The following is a 15,642-nucleotide window of genomic DNA, read 5'->3' as shown; positions in this document are numbered from 1 at the left end:
AGTGCAAAAAAGCACAATATGAACAAGAGGAGAGGTGGCGGGCTGAATCGCTGGCTGAAGAGAGCAAGTGGCAGGCTGAAGAGGATAGGTGGCGTCAGCTTGCTGACAGAAGGCAAGAGTCGATGCTCCAGCTGCTGGAGCATCAAACTGATATGCTCCAGCGTATGGTTGAGCTGCAGGAAAGGCAGCAGGAGCAGAGACCGCCGCTACAGCCCCTGTGTAACCAACAGCCCTCCTCTTCAAGTTCCATAGCCTCCTCACCCAGACGCCCATGAACGTGGCGGGAGGGCCTCCGGCCACCCAGCCACTCCACCTCAGATGATTGCCCAAGCATCAGAAGGCTGGCCTTCAATAAGTGTTAAAGTTTTAAACTGCAGTGTGTCCTTTTCCTTCCCTTCTCCCCCACCCCTCCTGGGCTACCTTGGCAGTTGTGTGATGAATTAATAAAGAATGCATGAATGTGAAGTAACAATGACTTTATTGGCTCTGCAAGTGGTGTTCGAAGGGGAGGGGACGGTGGTTAGTTTACAGGGAAGTAGAGTGAACCCGGGGGGGAGGGTTCATCAAGGAGAAACAAACAGAAGTTTCACACCGTAGCCTGGCCAGTCACAAAACTCGTTTTCAAAGCTTCTCTGATGCGCACCGTGCCCTGCTGTACTCTTCTAACCACCCTGGTGTCTGGCTGTGCGTAATCAGCAGCCAGGCGATTTGCCTCAACCTCCCACCCCACCATAAATGTCTCCCCCTTACTCTCACAGATATTGTGGAGCGCTCAACAAGCAGCAATAACAATTGGAATATTGGTTTTGCTGAGGTCTATCTGAGTCAGTAAACTGCACCAGCACACTTTTAAACGTCCAAATGCACATTCTACCACCATTCGGCACTTGCTCAGCCTATAGTTGAACAGGTCCTGACTACTGTCCAGGCTGCCTGTGTACGGCTTCATGAGCCATGGCATTAAGGGGTAGGTTGTGTCCCCAAGGATAATGATAGGCATTTCAACATCCCAACGGTTATTTTCTGGTCTAGGAAGAAAGTCCCTTCCTCCAGCTTTTGAAACAGAGCAGAGTTCCTGAAGACGCGAGCATCATGTACCTTTCCCGGCCGTCCCATATTGATGTTAGTGAAACGTCCCTTGTGATCCACCAGGGCTTGTAGCAGCATTGAAAAGTACCCCTTGCGGTTTATGTACTTGGTGGCTTGGTGCTCCGGTGATAAGATAGGGATATGGGTTCCGTCTATCACCCCACCACAGTTTGGGAATCCCATTGCAGCAAAGCCATCCACTATGACCTGCACATTTCCCAGAGTCACTACCCTTGATATCAGCAGGTCTTTGATGGCATTGGCTACTTGGATCACAGCAGCCCCCACAGTAGATTTGCCCACTCCAAATTGATTCCCGACTGACCGGTAGCTGTCTGGCGTTGCAAGCTTCCACAGGGCTATTGCCACTCACTTCCCAACTGTGAGGGCTGCTCTCATCCTGGTATTCTGGTGCTTCAGGGCAGGGGAAAGCAAGTCACAAAGTTCCATGGAAGTGCCCTTACGCATGCGAAAGTTTCGCAGCCACTGGGAATCGTCTCACACCTGCAACACGATGCGGTCCCACCAGTCTGTGCTTGTTTCCTGCGCCCAGAATCGGCGTTCCATGCCATGAACCTCCCCCAGTAACACCATGATGTGCACATTGCTGGGGCCTGTACTTTGTGAGAGGTCTATGTCCATGTCAATTTCCTCATCACTCTTGTCGCCACTCTGCAATCGCCTCCTCGCCTGGTTTTGCTTTGGCATGTTCTGGCTCTGCATATACTCCAGGACAATGTGCGTGGTGTTCATAGGGCTCATAATTGCCGCGGTGATCTAAGCGGGCTCCACGATCCCAGTGCTATGGCGTCTGGGCTGAAAAAAGCGTGAAACTATTGTCTGATGGAGGGAGGGAGGGGCGAGTGACGACATGGCTTACAGGGAATTAAAATCAACAAAGGTGGCTGTGCATCAGGGAGAAACACAAACAACTGTCACACAGACTGGACCCCCCCCCCCAAAGATTGAACTCAAAACCATGGGTTTCGCAGGCCGTTGATTTCACGGAGGGAGGGGGAAGCAAATGAATACAGAACAAATCTGGTCCATCTATCTTTTACATCTTAGGCTGGCAGCAGGCGGTGCAGCATGACTGATAGCCATCGGCAACTTCTGGGTGCTTGGAAGAAGATGCTGTATTACGACTGCTAGCCATCATCGTCAAGACAGTTCAATAGGACTGCCGGCAGGACTGAGTCTCCAGGAGACAAAACATGTCTGCCCAGGTGCCTCTGACCGAACGCACTGAGGAATACGACGACAATGCATACCAGTCGTAATACACCATCTACTGCTAAAAGGCAAGGAGCTGATGCTGTATAGCAATGTAGCCCCATGTCTGCCAACACCCAGATAGCCGATGACAGCTACCAATCATACTGCACCGTCTACTGCCAAAAGGCAATTAGCTGCTGCTGTGTAGCAATGCAGTACCACGTCTGCCGGCATCCAGATGACATATGGTGATGGTGAGCTGAGCTGAGTGGGCTCCATGCTTGCCGTGGTATGTTGTCTGCACAGGTAACCCAGGTAAAAAGGCGCGAATCGATTGTCTGCCGTTGCTCTTATGGAAGTAGAGGGGCCTGACGACATGTACCCAGAACCTCCCGTGACACTGTTTTTGCATCATCAGGCATTGGGATCTCAACCCAGAATTCCAATGGGCAGTGGAGACTGCGGGAACTGTGGGATAGCTACCCACAGTGCAATGCTCCGGAAGTCGACACTAGCCTCGGTACTGTGGATGCGGTCCACCGACTTAATGCACTTAGAGCATTTTATGTGGGGACACACACAATCGACTGTATAAAACCGATTTCTATAAAACCGGCTTCTATAAATTCGACCTAATTTCGTAGTGTAGACATACCCACAGTCACGGAAAAACTAAGCCTGTTCCTTCAGAGGCTAGAGAGCTGAAGCCCTTGGCACCGAGCAGTGCTATGGCACCACCTGCTGTTCCTATATATTGTTGGTTCTGCTTTGAGCAGTGGACTAGATGACCTCCTGAGGTCTCTTCCAACCCTAAAATTCTATGATTCTATGATTACAGCAAGCCTACAGCACCGGCAGCACAGACACTGATTAACCTCTGTGTGCCTGCCATGCCTGCACCTAACTTCCCGATGCCGCAGCATTTTGTTAGCCAGGCAGACCTTTTTGTTGCCTCTCTTCGACACAGACGGCACCCTAGCCAGACCAGCCATGAGTCTCACAGATGTACCTGCTAGCTCAACCCCTCCTCTCTCAAGCGACGAGGAGGATGAACTGGCTATGGGGATGGGCACCCCATGCCATTCATCGCCCAAACCTGGAACCTCAGGGCTACAACCCATAGTGTGGCAACCCCCTCAATGGATGCCCTCCCCACAAAACTGGCTCTACTGGGACCCATCGGCACTGTACAGGGCTCATAATATTCAGCCCCCTAACCAATCCAGGTCCAGAACACCAAGATCAGCTAGATCTACTTCACTGGTTGCCCCAGCTTCCCCTGAAGTCGCCGTGGAGGAGCAAGAGGGCAATGAGGATTTAATAAAGGGTGACATCCTACCTCCTACCCATATTTCTTCATCGTCCCCAGAGGACACAATCATGCCTCCCCCCACACCGGGGGATGACTTTAAATCTTTCCAAGATCTATTCAAGTGTGTGGCTGATTCCCTAAGTATCTGCTTAGAAGAGCTACCAGAGAGACAGCATAAGCTCTCTGACATTCTCCATGCCTCTTCTACGGCCAAGATTGCATTGCCTATTAATTCTGCTATTATGGACCTGGCAAAAATGGTCTGGCAGACACCGGCCACGGCCCCACCTTCTTGTAAATGTTCAGACAAGAAGTATTATGTGCCAGAAAAAGGGGCTGAGTTCCTTTTCACTTGTGGAAGCTGTTAATCAAAAGGAAAAACAACACCTGGCTCGTACCACTCCTTACAACAAAGACTGGAAACGCCTTGATCTGTTTGGTAGAAAGGCCTATTCCTCAGCGACTCTTCAGTTACGCATTGCTAACTATTCCGTGCTATTAGTCAAATACACTCACAACATTTTTGCACAGATGTCTACATTTATTGAGCATCTCCCCACAGACAAAAAAGAACAATACAAAGTGAGCATCTCAGAAGGTTCCCTGATTGCCAGGACAGCCGTGCAGGCATCATTGGATTCTGCAGACACGGCGGCTCACTCCATTGCCATGTCAGTAGTCATGCAGAGGGCCTCTTGACTCCACCTTTCCAGCTTCCCCAAGGAAATCCAGGCCACGATCGAGGACTTACCTTTTGAGGGACAGAAACTCTTTGCAGACACCACAGATGCAGCCCTGCATACACTCAAGGACTCCCATGCCACGCTGAAAATCTTGGGAATTCATGTACCTGACAACAAAAAGAAATGGTGCATTTTACACCCAGCACTTCCGTACTGCTCTGTATATCCAGCTGCAGAGACAGTACTACCAAGGTCGCAAACAATGTCAGCCAAGACAACAACAGACAACGGGGCAATCCACCATGTCCCAACCATCTACTTCTAGACAGGCATTTTGAAGTGTTGGTCGAGGACATGAGAGCCCCTCAAATTCCATTGCTGCAACCATCTCCCGATTCCAGTCCATTTGGAGACCGCCTAACACCTTTCTATCCAGTCTGGGCAACCATTACATTAGATAAATGGGTTCTGGAAATTATACGCAAAGGCTATTCCATCCCCTTCACCTCTATTCCACCAACCCACACCCCTCCCCCATCTCTCTTCAGGGACCCTTCTCATGAACACCTACTACAGCAGGAAATAAATCACCCCCTGCAACTCGGTGCCGTAGAACTTGTACCTTCCAAACACAGGAGGACCAGGTTTTATTCACACTATTTCCTCATCCAAAAGAAAACCGGCAGCTGGAGACCCATATTGGACTTGCGCAAGCTAAATAAGTTTATCAGAACTCAGCGTTTCAAGATGGTTACCCTTGCAACCATAATCCCGGCATTGGAGAAGGGAGATTGGCTCTTGGCCCTTGACTCCAGGATGCTTATTTCCATGTTACCATACATCCTGCACACAGAAGTTTCCTTCATTTCACAGTAGGCAACCTACATTTCCAGTACAAAGTGTTCCCATTTGGACTTTCCACAGCCCCGCAAGTTTTCTCCAAAGTCCTCGCTATGGTCACAGCCCATCTTTGCAGATGGGGTAATTATATTCCCCTACCTGGACGGTTGCCTGTTGAAAGCTTCTACATACTAACAGGTGGTGGACGCTTTGTCACTCACTGCAAATCTGTTCAGAAGACTAGGCCTACAAATCAATGCCATAAAATCCACCCTAATTCTGACCCAACAGCTGGAATTCATAGGTGCCCACCTGGACTGCACCATGGCATTGGCAAGTCTACCCCAACAATGCTTCCTCACATTAACGAACCTCATAACAACTATACAAAACAGCCCGCAGACATCCGCCAGGTTATGCCTCCAACTTCTAGGACACATGTCAGCAACCATGTTTGTCGTGAAACATGCACGACTTCAAATGAGGCACCTTCAGGCATGGCTCCGTACAGTATATATTCCTCACAGACATTCCATTCACAAGCGACTGACCATGTCCACCACGATAAAGAATTCATTATCCTGGTGGACAAACCATTCCAACATCTGCATGGGTGTCCAGTTCCAACAACACACCCCATCAGTCACGATAACCACAGATATGTCTGTTAGTCTATAGGGTGCCACAGGACTCTTTGTTGCTTTTTACAGATCTAGACTAACACAGCCCTCTGATACTTGATAACCACAGATGCTTCTCTCCTGGGCTGGGGGCACACCTTTCTGAACATACCACCCAGGGCAGATGGTCATCCATGGAGTCCATGCTCCACATAAAGCTATTGGAGCTCCGGGTGGTCCGCAATGCATGCCACCATTTTCTGCCCTTCATTTGCAACAAGGCAAAGCAGATCCTTACGGACAATTTGGCCACCATGTTTTATATCAATCGCCAAGGTGGGGCTCGATTGTACATAGACCAACATAGACCTCAAAGCAGCCTACCTACCGGGAAGCCAAAACAGCACAGCACTATCTTCCAACACTGGGGTTTCCCCACAATAGACCTTTTTGCAACGTCCCACAATAACAAGTGCCCTCAATACTGCTCCCGGGAATGACTCAGGGAAAACTCCCTCAGGGATGCCTTCCTCATGAAATGGGAAGCGCCTCTAATGTATACCTTTCCCCCGATTCCTCTGATATCTCGTGTCCTCTACAAGATAAAACAGGAAAGATCCTGAGTAATCCTGATCGCACCAACGTGGCCCAGACAAACCTAGTTTCTCTACCTTAATCAGATGATCACAACACCACCATTGCCCACTCACCCAGGACTCAGGTCATCTCCATCACCCCAACATCCTGATCCTCCAGCTCAAGGCATGGCTAATCTGTAGCTGACACCTCTGGAGGAAAGCTGTTCCACAGAGGTCCAGGATATTTTGATGAACAGCAGATGATTAACCACACGAAAAACATGTGCTCAAAAGTGGCGTCATTTCTCCATATGGTGCAGAGACAAACAACTCTGCCTTCGAACGGCTCCATTACCAGCAATACTTGAATATATGCTGACTCTAAAAAAATTAGGTCTTTCTATCAGTTCACTCCGGGCATACTTATCTGCAATCACAGCTTTCCATTCCAAAGTAGATGGCTTCACTATATTCGTGCATCCTCTCACTAAACGCTTCCTCAAGGGTATACAGAATACTTACCCTACAGTCAGAGACCCTAACCCTATGTGGGACCTTAACTTAGTCCTCCGTACCCTCATGGGCAAACCTTTTGCGCCTCCAGCTACCTGCTCACTATTACACTTGTCCATGAAAGTCACCTTCTTAGTCGCAATTACGTCAGCATGACGGGTTGGAGAGCTTGGTGCCCTGATGGTAACTTCACCTTACACCATATTCCTCAAGGACAAGGTAATCCTTTACCCACATCCGAAATTCATACCTAAAGTGGCCTCATCCTTCCATCTCAACCAGCCCATCTACTTACCTGTATTCTTCCCGAAGCCGTACACTGACAGCAGGGAAGCATCTCTTTACACGCTGGACGTTTGTAGAACACTCACTTTCTATATAGATAGAACAAAGACATTCAGAAAATCCACCAAATTGTTCGTTTCCACAATGGAACGATCTCAAGGACTAACCATTTCCAAACAAGAACAGGAGTACTTGTGGCACCTTAGAGACTAACAAATTTATTAGAGCATAAGCTTTCGTGGACTACAGCCCACAGTCCACGAAAGCTTATGCTCTAATAAATTTGTTAGTCTCTAAGGTGCCACAAGTACTCCTGTTCTTCTTTTTGCGGATACAGACTAACACGGCTGTTACTCTGAAACATTTCCAAACAACGACTTTCAAAATGTATATCGGAGTGCATCTGATTATGCTACCACGAACACGACCTAGAACCCCCCTCTGGTCTTCGCACATACTCCACCAGGACTATAGTCACATCAATAGCCTTTCTTAAAGATATATCCATCATTGAGATATGTAAAGCAGCTACCTGGGCATCACCACACACCTTCACCAGACATTATACCATAGAGAAGCAATCAGCTGCTGATGCTCGTTTTGGAGAATCGGTGTTATCCACCACTCAGTAAACATCTCTAAAGCCCCTCCTTTCACTGAAGGTACTGCTCCATAGTCACCTAAAAGTGGAGCACCCACAGGGACACTCCTTGAAGAAGAAGAGAAGGTTACTCACCTGTGCAGTAACTGAGGTTCTTCGAGATGGTTGTTCCTGTGGGTTCTCCACCACTCCCCCTCCTCCCTTTGGTTCATAGTTTCTCTTCGATCCTCTGCGGCAGAGAAGGAATTGGGGGATGGTTGGCTACGTGTGCGTGATACACTCTCAGAGCAGCATGAGCTGGCTGCAGCGCGTGCATGGCCAACCAGGGCACTGCTACCTTAAATCTCCGACTAGAAGTGCAGGGGCACTCAAACACCTAAAAGTGGAGCATCCACAGGGACAGCCATCTCGAAGAACCTCAGTTACTGCACAGGTGAGTAACCTTCTCTTCCCAAAGAATCAGTGCAAAGCTACATAATTCTAATACATGAGAATTTTGGCTTTACAAACTTTTTTTAACATTCTTATTAAATTACTGTTTTAGTTTTTATACCTATCAAAGAGATATTGACACATGTACTATAAATCACTGTATAAATAAATAAATGTACAAAGAGGCAATATGGTTTAGTGGACTGATTTTGAAACTGGGAGCCAGAAACTGCTGAGTTTTAACCCCAGATCTGAAAGCAACTCCTTCTCTTGCCTTCAGTGAGAAGATTTAAACTCTCAATTTTCTGGTCTGTCAAACAGAAATAATATTAATATAACTATCTCACAACATAATTAGGATTAAAAGCTGTTTGAACATGTAAATAGTTATCCAAGTGCTTATTATTATTATTAATAATCATCATTATTGTAATAATTAATAATAAATCAAGAAATCCAGCTAGTCCTTAACTATTAGCAGGAGCACACTAATGATATGGAATCTTACTAGTAAACTGCAGTTCAGTTAATTATCCTGGAGTTCAGTTACTGAGACTCCAAGCAGGAAGCTTTCTCCAAATTACCAAATAAATTGTTCTCAGGACTTTGACACCCCTCTCATTGTCATCGTGGATCTGGTTAATTTATGAATCCTAGTCACTAGCAGCAAGAAAGTCAAGGAATTGTATATAGTGACATCTGATTTTGTCTGCATCAAATTCTAATCTATCACTATTTTGCTAATATACATTTATTTAATAGCAGCAGGACAGAAAAAGAACAGTAAAATGACACTGGAAAATCAAAGTACATACCAAACTTCTGAATATTACAATAAAACTCCTTGTCTACTATTTTCCTATTCCTAACTGCAAGTTAAAATCCTGATTCCAGTCATCAGATAACGAGGCTTGATCTGTAGCAAAAATCATAATCTGAGTACAAATACAGCTTTGTGCAAGGCTTAGTTATGGAAATGAAGATTCTTTTACCTTTTGTCTGAGGTACTTTGGCTATATAATGGTTTGAACTATGACAATTTCTAAGAGCTCTTATGGTAATTTTTTATGTCAATGCACAACAAAGAAAAATCTAGATGAAAAGATTACACCTATTATATAATGTATTTAGATCAATAGTGACCCCATGAGGACAACTTTTTTTAAAAGGAGATTAATATGACTTTCAACCACAAATTAAACCAAGTATGTTTATTACTTGTTTATTATACAGTACCTATATGTAGGGTCACTCAAATCAGCAGGCTGCTCAGATTTAGGACCTTTCTACAGATTTTGTTAGATAATATTCTTAAGAATGAGCCTTTTTGTTTCAAATAAGTATTGTCTATAGCCTATCTGTGTTGGCTGTATCGGAGTGAAATACATATACATAAGGCTATTTTGCCCCATTAAGGCCAAATTCTGCAGTTCTTTATCAAGTAATATGCCCACTAACTCAAACTGAACCCTCAATGATGCCTGCATGACTTCATTATCTTCAAATTATGCCCTCATTGATAACTATGTAACTTCTCATTTGCCCTGCAGAACTTCTCTTATTGGAATTGATGTGCGAAACAGTCCATTTTGACTCTCAGAACCCAGGCTCTAAGTTTGGGGGATGTCAGTTAGAAAAAGAAAGTTTGATGTAGAAATCAGTGAAATGATGAATATAGAAACCCACAATACCATTTTTAAGAGTCACTTTTCAGGGTTGAGCAACATTTTAAGATGGGACCTCTAAAGGGAATTTTTCAGTGTTTATTTTCCAAACATAAAAACGGGTAAATCATTAAAAATTTTAAAAATGGGAAAAATTGGGGGGGGGGGGGGGAGAGAAGAAAAACAAAAAAATATTCATAATATACATATTACAGTATAATTGAAACTTTTTTTAATGTATAAAGGTATATTTTGTCTCTCTCAGAGCTAGCTGTTTTTCCAGAAATCCTCGTTTGGTACACTCACATAATTTTCTTCAAAGTATCCTCACTCATGTTGAGCCTCTTGCGGTCTTGGAGGTAGTCCAACTTTGAAAATACGTGCTCTGCATCAATAAATCCAGGGGTACATTCAAAGTTTGCCGTGCCTCTTTGCTGAAGTTGGGAAGTGTGTCTTGATGACTGTTCCAAAAAGCCAGCACATCCAGTTTCATACTGTCAGTATAAGTATATAAGTAGTAAATTTCTCATTCAGGTTTGAAATTTCATCTTTAGTGGCAAATGGTTAAAACATTCTAGCTGCAAAATTCACCTGGAGGAAGGGGTGCAACAACTGGATGACATTCCAAAAAAAATCTTCAGCATCAAACATTTCAGAGTCCAGATTACAGGTCACGGTCGTCTCCCATTTCTTGCTGAGCATAGTGTCAAAGGTTTTGAAATGCTTTTTTGGTTTTCTCATGTTCCAGGGTCAGAAGGATTTCCAGAAACAGCTGGATTTTCTCCTGCAGCTTTTATGCTCAATTCAGTTGAGATTTTGGTTGTCAGGATCCAGTAAACATCTATATTGACAAACATGTTGTTGGCAGTAGTCTGAGAAAACTCCAGTGTTTTCTGTGTGTCACACAGTGATTCCAAGTTTTCAACAATGAACATTACCTTGGTGCACAGAATCTGGCGGTCATTACTGTTATTTGCCTGTCTCTTCAGAGTCTCTGGTTTAGAACCAACAAACTCAGGCTGATCTAGGAGATGCATTAGCACAGTCCACGCATTATTTACACGATAGGCAGCAAAGTACAAGCTCATCCAGCGATGTGGTACAACAGGGGAACGTAATCAGCAGTCAGGTCTGTACTCATCTTGCACTGTGTAAAACAAAGCCTTCCAATTGTTTGCAAGCTTGAAAATGGCCCCGAATCCAATTATTCAAGATTTCACGTCTTTCATTTCTTCTGTAGCAGTAGTTGCTGACAGCACAACGTTAATCAGATGAGCAGGACAGGTAGTACATAGCAGCTCCAGTTTCTGATTGAGTTTAATCTCCTGTGCAAACTTAGTCATGTAGAAAGCAGAATCTGTGTTAATTGTGGCCACATTTTCTCAAGTTAGTTGGTACATCTCAAACATGTCAGTTATTACTGTGCCAACAAAACGGGTATCAGTAGAGAGGATTAATATCACATCAGCACAAAATAATCTGGGTTTATTTGCTTTGAAATAAAAAAACAAAAACAAAAGGCCAAGAATTGGATGGTCCAAAGCATCAGGAGACTTGTCAAAAATCAGCCTAGACATCACATTTCCATCAATTCATTCCATCAGTTCAGATACTAAAGCATTATCATTTTCTTTCAGATACTTATGAGTGAGGTTGTCTGCATTAGGAAGGGTTTTTGCTGCTGGACAGTATTGTCATTCAAAGTCACCAATAGGCCCCGCTGCAATTAACAGTGGTTGTCTGGCACAACAAAAACGCACAAATTCATTGCTCAGTTGTGCTATGACCTCTCTTTCATTAAAGCACTTGTGAAATCTGATATTGACTGGTTATGCAAAAGCTCACTTTTTTATTTAAGCTTCTTATATTGCTTGTTTTCAACATATTCCTTTATTCTGTCAGTGTGAGCACTCACCTCAATGCTGCAGTACTTGCAGCGCAATACATCCTCTTTACTCCCATCTTTTTTTTTTTTTTTTAATTTCTAAGCACCGATTTTCTTATTAGTATTTAGGCATAGATTTGCATTTTCACCCTATGTTTACCTGTTTACTTTATCTTTACTCCATAACTTTGTGTTCATTTAGGTTAGAACATAAGAACAGCCATACTGGGTCAAACCAAAGGTCCATCCAGCCCAGTATCCTGTCTACTGACAATGGCCAATGCCAAGTGCCCCAGAGGTAGTGAACCTAACAGGTAATGATCAAGTGATCTCTCTCCTGCCATCCATCTCCACCCTCTGACAAACAAAGGCTAGGGACACCATTCGTTACCCATCCTGGCTAATAGCCATTAATGGACTTAATCTCCATGCATTTATCTGTTTCCTAGAGACTGGCTCCATGGGGTCCCTCACAAACTGGAGACGGTTACTGTGGGTTTGTCTTTAGTATAGCTTATGTACGTACTGCACGAACTGAGCATTTGAGCTTGTTCCAGAATCTGGGGTGAGCCTATGTTGTGAAAACTGAAATGCTCAAAATAGCACATGCATGTGAATGGACACAGGGTGCTAAAATTAAATTAACCCAGGGGTTCTCAAACTAGGGGTCGGGACCCCTGAGGGGGTCACGAGGTTATTACTGGGGGTCGCGAGCTGTCAGCCTCCACCTCAAACCCCGCTTTGCCTCCAGCATTTATAATAGTGTTAAATATATAAAAAAGTGTTTTCAATTTATAAGGGGGGGGTCACACTCAGAGGTTTGCTATGTGAAAGGGGTCACCAGTACAAAAGTTTGAGAACCACGGAATTAACCCCTCTGAAGCCTCAGGGAATGCAGGGGAGAGGGGTCTCCCTTGGTAGGGTTGGGAAGGAGGTAGGTGGTGTACGATATTGCTCTTCTCATGTGATCCTTCCCGCAGCGGCTATTTTTAAATGAAGCTACCCTCCCCTGACATGAATCACCCCATGGCACTGAAATTAAATACAGACTATAATTTGGCATTTGAGAAGTGAAAGGGATGGTAGCCCTAATGGAAAAGCTAACAGCTTGGCTCTTCTGCAAGCCTCAAACTGCTGAATGAGCTTTAGGATAGGGAAGACTGTGCCTCCCAAACAGCCTGGCCCTGCCCCCTATCCGACCCCCCCCACTTCCTTCCCCCCAACTGCTCGCCCCCCTCAGAATCCCCGACCCATCCTGCTCCTTGCCCCCTCACTGTCCCCCAGAGACCCCACTACCACCATCACCCTGGGACCCCACCCCCACCAACCCCCTCTGCTCCCTGTCCCCTGACTGCCCGACCCTTATCCACCCCCCCCCGCTGAGTCCTGACAGACCCCCGGAATGCCCACAATCCAACCCCCCCATTCCCTGTCCCCTGACCGCCCCCCAACCTCTGCCCCCTCCCTGTCCCCGGGACTCCCTGCCCCTTATCCAACCCCCCCCGGCCCCAGACTCTTATCCCTGGGTCCCCCCCTCACCCGGAGCCTCAGCGCATCCCAGAGCATCTGGTGGGGGCCTCAGCTCCTCCCCGCTCAGAGCCACGTGGTAAGGGGGCGGGGCTGTGAGCTCCAGGCCGAGTGGAGGGAGCTCAGACCCTGCTGGAGCTCACAGCCCCGCCCCCTTACCAGGCGTCTCTGAGCAGGGAGAAGCTCAGGCCCCGCAGAAGCCACACTGCACCGCTGTTCAGGGACACTCCTGGATGTGCTGAGGCTCCTGGAGAGCAACGGGGTCGGGCTGGGGCAAGGTCCGAAGCCTCAGCCGTTCTCTTGGAGGCCCCTGCAGACCCAGGGGTCGGGGGCAAATTGCCCCACTTGCCCCCCCAGGTGGTCCTGGGGAGCGAGGGTGGTGCTTGCAGAGAGGGGCAGCACACGGAGCCATGTGCCCCCCCCCAAGGGCCACAGGGACACATTGGCCCCTTCCAGGAGCAGCGTGGGGCCAAGGCAGACAGGGAGCCTGCCTTAGTCCTGCCGCACTGCTGACTGGGAGCTGCCCAAGGTAAGTGCCGCCCAGTGGGAACCCGCACCCCAGCCCCCATCCCAGAGCCAGCACCCCATACCCCCTCCTGCACCCCAAACCTCCTCCTGCACCCCAAGCCCCTGCCCCAGCCCTGAGCCCCCTCCCAGAGCCACCACCCCATACTCCCTCCTGCACCAATACCCCCTTCTGCACCCCAACCCCTTGACACAGCCTTGACCCCCCCTCCTGCACCCAAACTCCCTCCCAGAGCCTGCTCCGCCTCCTGCACCCCAACACTCTTCCCCAGCCTGGAGTCCCCTCCTGCACCCAAACTCCCTTCCAGAGCCCGCACCCCCTCCTGCACTCCAAACTCCTGCCCCAGGCTCAGCCCAGAGCCACCTCCCACACTGCAAATCCCTCGGCCTCAGCCCAGATCCCGCACCCCCTCTGAAACCCCAAAGCCTGCCCCAGCCCGGTTACAGTGAGTGAGGGTGAGGAGAGCGAGCGACTGGGGGGGGGAACGGAGTGAGTGGGGCAGGGCTTCGGGGAAGGAGCAGGGCAGATCCCAGGTTGCCCTTAAATTCAAAAAATGATCTTGCACATAAAAAGGTTGGAGATCACTGAACTATTTCAATCTCAGAGCTGCAGGACACAACAACTGCATAAAACATTAGTGTTTAACAAAAATAAGTACCTGAAAAAAATAATGAGTGGATTGATAAATAGGTGTAAGTCAGTAAAAACTGAACTCCTTTAATAAAAAACCTGGTAATTTATTGGGGAAAATCGGTAAAAACTGAAAACATGGAATACTAAGGGTATTTAAGGAATCCACATTCATTGACTTCCTACCACTATCCACTTCTGAAAATACATATGAAAAGTGTCTTCAACGAAAATCTCAAAGGTAATTAATTTATTTTCTAAAATAAATGCTTCAATATTCTCAGCAAAACAAGAAGGAAAATGTGACTCTGAAGCTAAAAAAAAGCAGAGAAAGAATGGAACCAGCAATAAAGACTGATATCAAAACATTGCTCATAACATTAAAAGTAATAAGAATGAAAATAGATACAAAGATTTTCTCTATTAACTCACATGGAAGACAGAGTAATCAACTTAGAAACAAGAGGGAGGGAATTCTCAGAATTAAAAATAGGACTGCAATAACATGAGATGAATAAAAAAAAGAGAAAGTGTGTTACAACTGAACCTTGATCATATAAAGAAGAGATAAAAGGAATAACCTTTGATTAAAGAGCATTCTGGAATTCTGAAAATGTTTTATGTATAAAACTTGTGAAATCTTTGCTGATCTTAAATGCAAAAAAGTAGCTTACAAGAAGTGGAAGATCAGACAAATGACCAGGGAGGAGTATAAAAATATTGCTCAGGCATGCAGGAGTGAAATCAGGAAGGCCAAATCACACTTGGAGTTGCAGCTTGCAAGAGATGTTAAGAGTAACAAGAAGGGTTTCTTCAGGTATGTTAGCAACAAGAAGAAAGTCAAGGCGAGTGTGGTCCCCTTACTGAATGAGGAAGGCAACTTAGTGACAGAGGATGTGGAAAAAGCTAATGTACTCAATGCTTTTTTCCTTTGTCTTCACAAACAAAGTCAGCTCCCAGACTGCTGAACTGGGCAGCACAGCATGGGGTGACCAGCCCTTTGTGGAGAAAGAAGTGGTTCGGGACTATTTAGAAAAACTGGACAAGCACAAGTCCATGGGGCCGGATGCACTGCATCCGAGGGTGCTAAAGGAGTTGGCAGATGTGATTGCAGAGCCATTGGCCATTATTTTTGAAAACTCATGGCGATCGGGGAAGATCCTGGATGACTGGAAAAAGGTTAATGTAGTCCTCATCTTTAAAAAAGGGAAGAAGGAGGATCTGGGGAACTACAGGCCAGTC

Source organism: Malaclemys terrapin, chromosome 3 (genome assembly GCF_027887155.1).
Source record: "Malaclemys terrapin pileata isolate rMalTer1 chromosome 3, rMalTer1.hap1, whole genome shotgun sequence".
Taxonomy (NCBI): domain Eukaryota; kingdom Metazoa; phylum Chordata; order Testudines; family Emydidae; genus Malaclemys; species Malaclemys terrapin.
The sequence above is the reverse complement of the archived record's forward strand: the minus strand, read 5'-3'. Positions refer to the sequence as shown.